Below are 10057 nucleotides of genomic sequence, written 5' to 3'. Positions count from 1 at the left end.
GCACCTTTCATCGTTCATGCAGGCATCTTTGATAAGGGTTGGAATCCATTTCTTTTGAGTGAACTGTTTATTCCTTTCATGGGCTTCCCTAGTGGCTCAGATGGTAAGGAACCTGCCTGCAATGCAGGAGAACCTGGGTTGGATCCCTGGGTGGGGAAGATCCCCTGGAGGAGGGCATGGCAACCCACTTCAGTATTCTTGCCCGGAGAATCCCATGCACAGAGGAGCCTGGCTGGTACAGTCCATGGGGTTGCAAAGAGTCAGACAGGACTGAGCAACTAACACGCACACACACACTTATTCCTTTCATATTAATTAGTCCGTGTTTGGCTTGAGATACGGGTTAGAGGAATTTGCTGGCTTCCATGGACTGCTTTAAGAGCTAAATATCAGAGGAAATGCAGGCTCACTTGCAAATGGCTTTCAAGCTTGGCCAGAGCAAATGATCCATTACTGACCAGTTTATTAATAACAGACGTCATTACTCATTTGCATTTCCCATTTTCCCACAATGACGTCTCAGTCCATCTTCTGGATGAGCTTCCTGAGGACTTTTTCTGCCTATAAACCGGTCTCAACCTTGATTCATCCTAGAGAATACATTCCAGTATAAGAGGGTTAGCAGTAACAGGGCTGGTCCTGGACCCTTGTCCCCATGACTCCTTTTGGCATTTCCTAACAAAGCAATGTCCCTTATGACTCCTGAGGAAAACTGTTTGCGTAAGCAGTGGCAATAAATTATTTATAAAACACTCTTGGAATTACCTCCACACTCCTCTCCACCCTGTTGTTAGAAAAACATTCCCCTCCCCCTAAACGCCATATCTTCCATGTCGTATGTTTGTATGTTACTTCCTTTATTCATTCATTCACAGTTGTATAGCCAGGATCCACTTTTTAAACCTTTCTGTATCTCCCCAGTGTCCTCAGGACAAAAGCCAACCGTATTGGCCTGCTTGTGCCAACGTGACAAAATTCCCCAGCCTGGGTGCTTAAACCACAGAAGTGGTTGTCTCACAGTTCTGGAGGCCAGAGGACACCAGCCCAATTGGATCAGGGCCTGCCCTCATGCCCTCATTTTAATTTAATTACCTCTTTAAAGGCCGTGTCTCCAAATGCCTCACATTCTGAGGTACTGGGGGTTAGGGCTTCACCATGCAGAGTTGGGGAAACACAATTCAACCTGCAACACCAGCCTTTGCAACGTGCCACGCAAGGCCATCTGTCTTCTGCTCCTCACATTTGCTGCCTCGGTGTTCGCCACGGTCTGTCTCCATATGTCTGCCGAGCAGTGTCTCAGGTGAGCGGGAGTGAGCGTCACTTGATACAGGTCAGAACTCACAGATGCAGGTCCACGGGGTGGGTGCACTGTTTCTTAGCATCCCAAGGAGAGGTCAGTTCGGTTTCGAGTGGAGCTGGACACACCATGGGGCTGTGCCCCAGGCAAGGGATGCCTCTCCATTCTGCCATCTCTTTTTCTGCTGACTGGGGACAAATACTTTAGAATCAAGTACCATGCAGTTTGAGCTTCCTGTGCTTACATTTTAGTGGACTGTGGAGAAAAGCCAAATGCCCAGCCCTGAAGGCCTCAATGGCTCCCCAGGCCCAGGAGAAGTTGACATTAGGTGGTGACTTGTGATCCTGGCTGATTCATTGCCATCTGTATTAGTCAACGTTCTCCAGAAAGAGCTAATAAGAGGTGTACAGGGAGAGGTAGAGATAGGGTTATTTAAGTAATTAGCTCACATCATGATGGAGGCTAGCAAGTCCAAAATCTGCAGGATAGGCTGTCAGGCTAGAGATCCAGGAAGTTGCTGATATCGCTGTGCAAGATCAAAGGCCATCTGCTGCAGAATTCCCTCTGTTTGGGGAAGGTCGGTCTTTTGTTCTGTTGAGGTCTTCAATTGATTGGATGAGGCCCACCCACAGTATGGAGAGAAATCTGCTTTACTCAAAGTCTACTTGTTTAAATTCATCACAAATTAATTTTATCTAAAAGCATCCAGTGGTAAAGAACATGCCTGTCAATGTAGGAGGTGCTGGAGATGTGGATTCGGTCCCTGGATTGGGAAGATGCCCTAGAAGAGGGCATGGCAGCCTGCTCCAGTATTCTTGCCTGGAGAATCCCAGGGACAGAGAACCCTGGCAGATTACAGTCCATAGGGTTTCAGAGAGTTGGACATGACTGAAGTGACTGAGCAGGCATGCATGCAAAAGCACCTACACATACAGAATCCTCTTTGAACATATACCTGGGCATCATGACCCAGCCAAGCTGACACATAAAATTCACCATCACATCAAACAATTGTGAAGTTGTTCCTGAGCTCCTTGGTGGGCCAATTCTGCACATCTCTTCAACATTCTCTATTCTTTTTTTTTTTTTACTTTATTTTACTTTATAATACTGTATTGGTTTTGCCATACATTGACATGAATCCGCCACAGGTGTACATGAGTTCCCAAACATGAACCCCCCTCCCACCTCCCACCCCATATCATCTCTCTGGATCATCCCCATGCACCAGCCCCAAGCATCCTGTATCCTGCATCAAACATAGACTGGCGATTCATTTCTTACATGATAGTATACATGTTTCAATGCCATTCTCCCAATTCTGCACATCTCTTCAACATTCTCTATTCTTACCTTCAGAACGTGTATGAATAATGATCATAATCACGATGGTGGTGGTGGTGGTGGTGGTTTAGTCACTTAGTTGTGTCCAACTCTTGTGACCCCATGCATGGAATGTAGCCTGCCAGCCTCCTCTGTCCATGGGATTTTCCATTCAAGAGTACTGGAGTGGGTTGCCAATTCCTTCTCCCATAATCACAATAATAATAATTTAGTAAGTGCTTATCACATAACCCTCAAAATCACCCACTGAGATAGGTATACTCCTACCTCCATTTTACAGATGAGGAAGTTGAGAGCACTGCTAACATACATGTTCCAGCTCTCTGTGTTTGCAGAGGGACTGTGCCCTCTCCTGGCAATGCACTTCCTTCCACCTCCTCCCACACTTCCATTGTCATGAAGCCAGCCCTTGTTGACTGAGAAACAAGGAATGTTCAAATGCAGCCTCCTCCACAATGCCTTCTCCTAATCACATGTCCTGGTTAGGATTCCTCTTCTCATGTGCTCATCTGTCTCATAGCACTGCTCTTTCTGAAGCAGTAATTATCCACTCCTCCAACTAGCTAGCCAGCCACAGAGGTCAACTAATTGTGCTTGGCACTGTTCAAGTCACTAAGGAGGGAGCAGTGAATAAAAGAGAGAAAAATCCCTGTTATCATGGGGTTTACACCATAGCAAGGGAGACAGACAAAAGGGAAACAAACCCAGAAGCATGTTTGGTGATGGGAGCTGGCCAGGATGACAGGGGACACAAGGAGGTGGGGTGGGGACTGAGGAGGGATTGGCTCGTTCACAGAAGGAGTACAGGGATGGCTTTTGGGATAGGGTGACTCATGGGCAGAGCGTGAAGGGGGTGAGCAACCAAGATTGTACATATGGGGAAAAGCATGGTAGACAGGAGTGGCAGAGAGGCCAGGGTAAGAAGCGAGCTGGGAGGAGAGTAACAGGTAGAAGTAAAGGGGGGCTGAGCCGTATGGGGCCCAGGGACCTGAAGTGAGGTACTTTGTCTTCACTCTTGAGTATTGTTTGTGTATTCCATCAAATCTTGAGTTCTTAGAGCCATGTCGTATCTTCATGGTTAGCACAGTGCCAGGACCATGGCAGGCATTTATCAAATGTTTATTGACTCATCCAAATGAGTATTTTCACAAAGCTAACTTTTGATCACTTTAATGAGGCTCCATTGATCACAGCCCACATGGACTTTCTGTGCCATGAAAAATCATTGTATAGCTTGTATATCAGATGAAGATGTTCTCAGGAGAGAGAAATAGAAAATCTGCCATTGGAGTGGCTTAAACAAAGAGGGCTGATATTCTCATACAACAAGAAGTTCGAAGGTAGGCAGCACCATGGTAACAGTTTCGGTATCTCTGAGACTCTTGCAGCCTCAAGATCACAAGTGGCTGCTGCAGCTCCAGACGTTACATATGTGCTCAAGGCAGAAAGAATAAAAGTGGTGCAGAGGAGAAAATTGGAACGATCTGTAGCTATTCCCTTTTATGCAGAGAGCAAAAGCAGAAGTCAAAAAACAAAAAGCAAAATTAGAAGTCAGAAACAGTCTAATATCTCACGGGTGAGAACTGTGGCTACTTCTGGCTGCAAGTGAGTATTTAATGGATCACACTGCCTCCTTGAAGAAAATTGTCCTATTATAAAGGAAGAAGGGAGAGGATGCATTTAGGTAGTTAACAATCATTGTCTGCCAAAGGCAATCTTCATGTCAGATAAAGATATCTGAACAATGGTACCCAGCATGACCACTCCCCTTTCAGTTCAGTTCAGTTCAGTTCAGTCACTCAATCGTGTCCAGTTCTTTGCGAACCTATGAATCGCAGCACGCCAGGCCTTCCTGTCCATCACTGACTCCCGGAGTTCACTCAGACTCACGTCCATCGAGTCGGTGATGCCATCCAGCCATCTCATCCTCTGTCGTCCCCTTCTCCTCCTGCTCCCAATCCCTCCCAGCATCAGGGTCTTTTCCAATGAGTCAACTCTTCACATGAGGTGGCCAAAGTATTGGAGTTTCAGCTTCAACATCAGTCCGTACAATGAACACCCAGGACTGATGTCATTTAGGATGGACTGGTTGGATCTCCTTGCAGTCCAAAGGACTCTCAAGAGTCTTCTCTAACACCACAGTTCAAAAGCATCAATTCTTCGGTGCTCAGCTTTCTTCACAGTCCAACTCTCACATCCATACATGACCACAGGAAAAACCATAGCCTTGACTAGACGGACCTTTGTTGGCAAAGTAATATATCTGCTTTTCAATATGCTATCTAGGTTGGTCATAACTCTCCTTTCAAGGAGTAAGCATCTTTAATTTCATGGCTGCAATACTATCTACAGTGATTCTGGAGCCCAAAAAAATAAAGTCTGACAGTGTTTCGATTGTTTTTCCATTTATTTCCCATGAAGTGATGGGACCAGATGCCATGATCTTCGTTTTCTGAATGTTGAGCTTTAAGCCAACTTTTTCACTCTCCTCTTTCACCTTCATCAAGAGGCTTTTTAGTTCCTCTTCACTTTCTGCCTTAAGGATGGTATTATCTGCATATCTGAGGTTATTGATATTTCTCCCGGCAATCTTGATTCCAGCTTGTGTTTCTTCCAGTCCAGCGGTTCTCATGATGTACTCTGCATAGAAGTTAAATAAGCAGGGTGACAATATATAGCCTTGACGTACTCCTTTTCCTATTTGGAAACAGTCTGTTCCATGTCTAGTTCTAACTGTTGCTTTCTAACATGCATATAGGTTTCTTAAGAGGCAGGTCAGGTGGTCTGGTATTCCCATCTCTTTCAGTATTTTCCACTGTTTATTGTGATCCACACAGTCAAAGGCTTTGGCATAGTCAATAAAGCAGAAATACATGTTTTTCTGGAACTCTCTTGCTTTTTTGATGATCCAGTGGATGTTGGCAATTTGATCTCTGGTTCCTCTGCCTTTTCTAAAACCAGCTTGAACATCTGGAAGTTCACAGTTCAAGTTCTGCTGAAGCCTTGCTTGGAGAATTTTGACCATTACTTTACTAGCGTATGAGATGAGTGCAATTGTGTGGTAGTTTGAGCATTCTTTGGCATTGCCTTTCTTTGGGATTGTAATGAAAACTGACCTTTTCCAGTCCTGTGGCCACTGCTGATTTTTCCAAATTTGCTGGCATATTGACCTTAATCCTGAATTTTTTCACTTTTCCCCGATTTAGTTCCCCTCCCTCAGATTCTTGCTCCTGCAAGCATAACCAGTGTCTTTAAATGTTACACTACAGCTGTCCATCAATCAACAGGATTTGCTAAGTGCACCCAAGCTGAGGATGGGGTGGGCAGCACAGCAAAGGTCAACTGAATCATGTAAGAAGAAGCATCCAGGCTGGTCCACAGAAGGGCAGCACCAGCCTTTGCACCTGCACAGTCCTGGGTTCCCAGCACAGCTCTGGTTTCTCTGATTCTCAGGTCATCTGTGTCCCCAGAGCCAGGCTTGCCTGAGCTGAAGAGTGGGGTTCACAGTCCTGACCATAAAGGTCACTGAGGATGCAGCCAGACAAGGACTTTCCTGAAGAGTCCAGCAAAGTGATTCTTAGCTGGCCTGCACGTCAGACTCCCCTGGGAAGCTTTTTACAAAATACACCATCCTAGGACCCTCTCAGACCTCTAAGGGTGCTGCAGACTGAGGTCATCTGTGCTGTGAAAGAGCAGTCCACTGGGCACTGCTGGATGCCAGTGTGATGGAGATTCTCAACACCCAGCGGTCCCCCTTCTCTGCCAAACTGGGATCAGTTCCCAGATTTCTGACGCACAGTATGCTGGCCACATGTCTTTCTTATGACAAGTCGCCTGAAATCCATGCTCACTAGCATTTATTTATTTGCCCCAATAAATTGTAATTAATAAATGATAAATCAGTTCCTAACTGAATTAGACTAATGAGGGTTGTTAACTGCCAGTCAGCAGCTGGAGTGGCTCTGGCCAAACTGCATGTATTCTGCCTCATTAATTGTGGTTTCTGGTGGAAGGGCGTCTGTGCTGCCCTGCTGAGGAGTGCTGGGGCCACCTGGGATCTATCTCCTCTGTTTGGAAGTTTCCCAGCACCTCAGCAGAGCTGACTGTTGGTGAGGAGGGCTGACGTTTCCTCTGGAACACCTGTCCTGAGCCCAGGAGGCTGAGGTGCTCAACCCCTCCAGGCAATATCATGTATCAACCTCCCTTCCTTATCTGGTACCCAGAGTCAGACGTCCAAGCCCTATGCAACTCATGAGCTCAGCTTTGAAAGCTCGAATTTGAATCTCATTTTGAAGAGTCTCCCCTAGCTCCCGAGCTGTCTCTGAGCTGCCGTGAGTGTCAACTTCCCCCCTTCCCCGGGAGGTGAGAGCCATCTCTCAGCACCTTTGCCCACCATCAGTTATACCAACGAGAGCTGGGGACAGGGTGGGGGGACAGGGGCTCTTCCTCTCACAAGTGTTGCCCAGACCCCATGGAATCACAGCCTCAGCTTTCTGAGATGATGCAGCTGACTGGGCTTCAGGGCTCCCAGCCCTGGCAGAAGTCGTGTCTGTCCCACACCTTTTCTGAGAAGGCAAATGAAGAGTGACAGAGATGGGAAACCCTAATTAGTAAAATGATCCACCCACCACGTGTCTGCCTGCAGATGTGGATCTCAGGGCTGTAGAAGGGTCTCAGATCCCTGTGAACCAGGGCCCCACAGGGCTTTTGTATAGCACACCTTTGCCTCCTGTGGTTTTATACAAACTTAAAGTTTGTTGGTAAAGTTTGTGAGCCTTCAACCTCATGCCAGTAAAGAGCCTCTTGAGGAAGATGAAAGAGGACAGTGAAACGCTGCCTTAAAACTCAACATTCAAAAAAGTAAGATCATGGCATCCAGTCTCATCACTTCATGACAAATAAAAGGGGAAACAATGGAAACAGTGACAGACTTTATTTTCTTGGGCTCCAAAATCACTGTGGATGGTCACTGCAGTTGTGAAATTAAAAGACGCTTGTTCCTTGGAAGGAAAACCTAGACAAACCTAGGCAGTGTATTAAAAAGCAGAGGCATCATTTTGCCAACAAAGGTGCATATAGTCAGAGTTATGGTTTTTCCAGTAGTCACGTATGGATGTGAGAGTTGGACCATAAAGAAGGATAAGCACCAAAGAACTGAGGCTTTTGAACTGTGGTGTTGGAGAAGACTCTTGAGAGTCTCTTGGACTGCAAGGAGATCAAACCAGGCCATCTTAAAGGAAATCAACACTTAATATTCATTGGAAGGACTGATGCTGAAGCTTAAACTTCAATACTTTGGTCACCTGATGCAAAGAGCTGACTCACTGGAAAAGACCCAGATGCTGGGAAAGATTGAGGGCAGGAGGAGAAGGGGACTACAGAGGATGAGATGTTTGGATGGCATCACCGACTCTATGGACATGAGTTTGAGCAAACTCAAAGAGATAGTGAAGGACAGGGAAGCCTGGTGTGCTGCAGTCCACGGGGTTACAAAGAGTCAGACATGACTGAGCAACTGAACAACAACTTCTTGGCACTGATTGTACTGCCTAGAAAAACACCCATTTGGAGGTTTCATGAAATGTGCTCTTTAAGACATTAAGATTCGTGTGACATTTATCATCCCCCAGATGCAGCCAGGCTCTCTCACATCCTCAGTCTCATTTAGTTTCATCCCAGTGGGTCAGGGTGGGCTTTGATAACTCAGTTCAGACAGATGCTGAGACAGAAGCTCAGAAAGGCAGCAAGAACCAAAGTGGGAATCGGAATTCAGGCTTTTGTCCAGCATCTTCTTTTTTTATTTTTTGTTTTAATGGGCTCTGTTAGGTCCTTGTTGCTGTGCAGGCTTTTCTCAACTTGCAGCGAGTTGGGGCCACTCTAGTTGAGGTGCACGTGCTTCTCATTGCGGCCTGGCTTCTCTTGGTGCCGAGCACCAGCTCTGGAGTATAGGGGCTTCCATCATTTTGGTTCCTGGGCTCTAGAGCATAGACTCAGTAGTTGTGGCACACAGACTTAGTTGCTCCATGGCATGTGGGATCTTCCTGGACCAAGGATCAAACCCAGATCTCCTACACTGGCAGACAGATTCTTTACCACTGAGCCACCAGGAAAGCCCCCACCGTCTTGTATCTGCCTCAGATTCACAGCCTGTTGGGGCCGAAAGGGTCCTGAGTTCCAATAGAAGAGCAACTTGGGCTGCCTGGAGAAAACCCTGAACTCCCAGGCCGGCGACCACATCCCTGGTGTTGTCCATCACAGCCTTGTTTCCCGGGAGGAGCATCATTGGTGAAAAGCACTGGCTGGAGGGGCAGAGAGTCTGAGTTTGAGTCCCAAGGTGTGAAGAAGGTCTAAGACCTTTCTGTGCGTCTCTTCCTTTATCTGTCAAGTGAGGGGGATAAGAATGGTTACTGTACTGAGCTGAACAGTGTCACCCCACCCCAAAGTTACATGATGTAGCTGCTAGCAAGGGCTTTCCTTGTAGCTCAGTCGGTAAAGAAACTGCCTGCAGTGCAGGAGACCCGGGTTCGATCCCTGGGTTGGGAAGATCCCCTGGAGAAGGAAATGGCAACCCACTCCAGTATCCTGGCCTGGAAAATCTCATGGACAGAGGAGCCTGGTGGGTTGCAGTCCATGGGGTCTCAAAGAGTTGGGCACGGCTGAGTGACTAACACATACTGACTTACTTAAGCTGCTAGCAAGGAGCATCCAGGATTGGTAACAACCTTCAGAAATTAGAAGAGGCCAAGAAAGATTCCCTCTGAGAGCCTGCAGAGGGTACGGCCCTGTCAGCACTTTAATTTGGAGCTTCTGGCCTCCAGAGCTGTGAGACAGTAAATGTCTCCTGTGTTGAGCCCCCCAGTCTGTGGTCCTTTGATGTGGCAACCTGGGGAAAGGAAGGCAAAACCCCATCAGGATGTTGGGAACACGGTACCTGTTCTTCCTGCTAATTTTTTCCAGTGACACTGTACTCCTTGCTGGGTGTCCTAAGGCTCCATGTCCTCCTTTATATCTTTCCTTTTCCTTGAAAGTCTCTTCTTTTGACTTTGCCATCTTGCCAGCCTTTCATGACTCCCCTCTGGCATTAGCGCCTCCAGACAGCCTTCTTTGACAGCAGGTCCCCCTTCCACTGCACCCCCTTGTGAGTTAGGGAGTTGCTCCAAAGTCAGACTATTGTGGATTTGACACTGAGAAGCTTGTTGAACTCTAATTAGCACACTCAGCTGCAGTTTCCTTGCAGTTGAAGGCGGTTGTGCTGTTTAGCCACTAAATTGTGTCTGACTCTTTGCGACCACACAGACTGTAGCCCACCAGGCTCCTCTGCCCATGGGATTTTCCAGGCAAGGATACTGGAGTGGGTTACCATTTCCTTCTCCAGGGGAGGGCTTCCCTGATAGCTCAGTTGGTAAAGAATTTGCC

The 10057-nt window shown here is 47.0% G+C and overlaps 1 protein-coding gene across 1 annotated transcript in view; it reads left to right on the top strand.

Annotated features, from left to right (window-relative positions):
• STK32B (serine/threonine kinase 32B) overlaps positions 1 to 10057 on the top strand; it is a 384696-nt gene that overhangs the window by 112645 nt on the left and 261994 nt on the right. The gene's annotated exons all lie outside the window — the stretch shown is intronic.

The sequence above is a fragment of the Oryx dammah genome, unplaced genomic scaffold (assembly GCF_014754425.2).
Source record: "Oryx dammah isolate SB20612 unplaced genomic scaffold, SCBI_Odam_1.1 HiC_scaffold_3, whole genome shotgun sequence".
NCBI classification, from domain to species: Eukaryota; Metazoa; Chordata; class Mammalia; order Artiodactyla; family Bovidae; genus Oryx; species Oryx dammah.
Note: the sequence above shows the minus strand (reverse complement) of the source record. Positions and strands in the feature narration are given on the sequence as shown.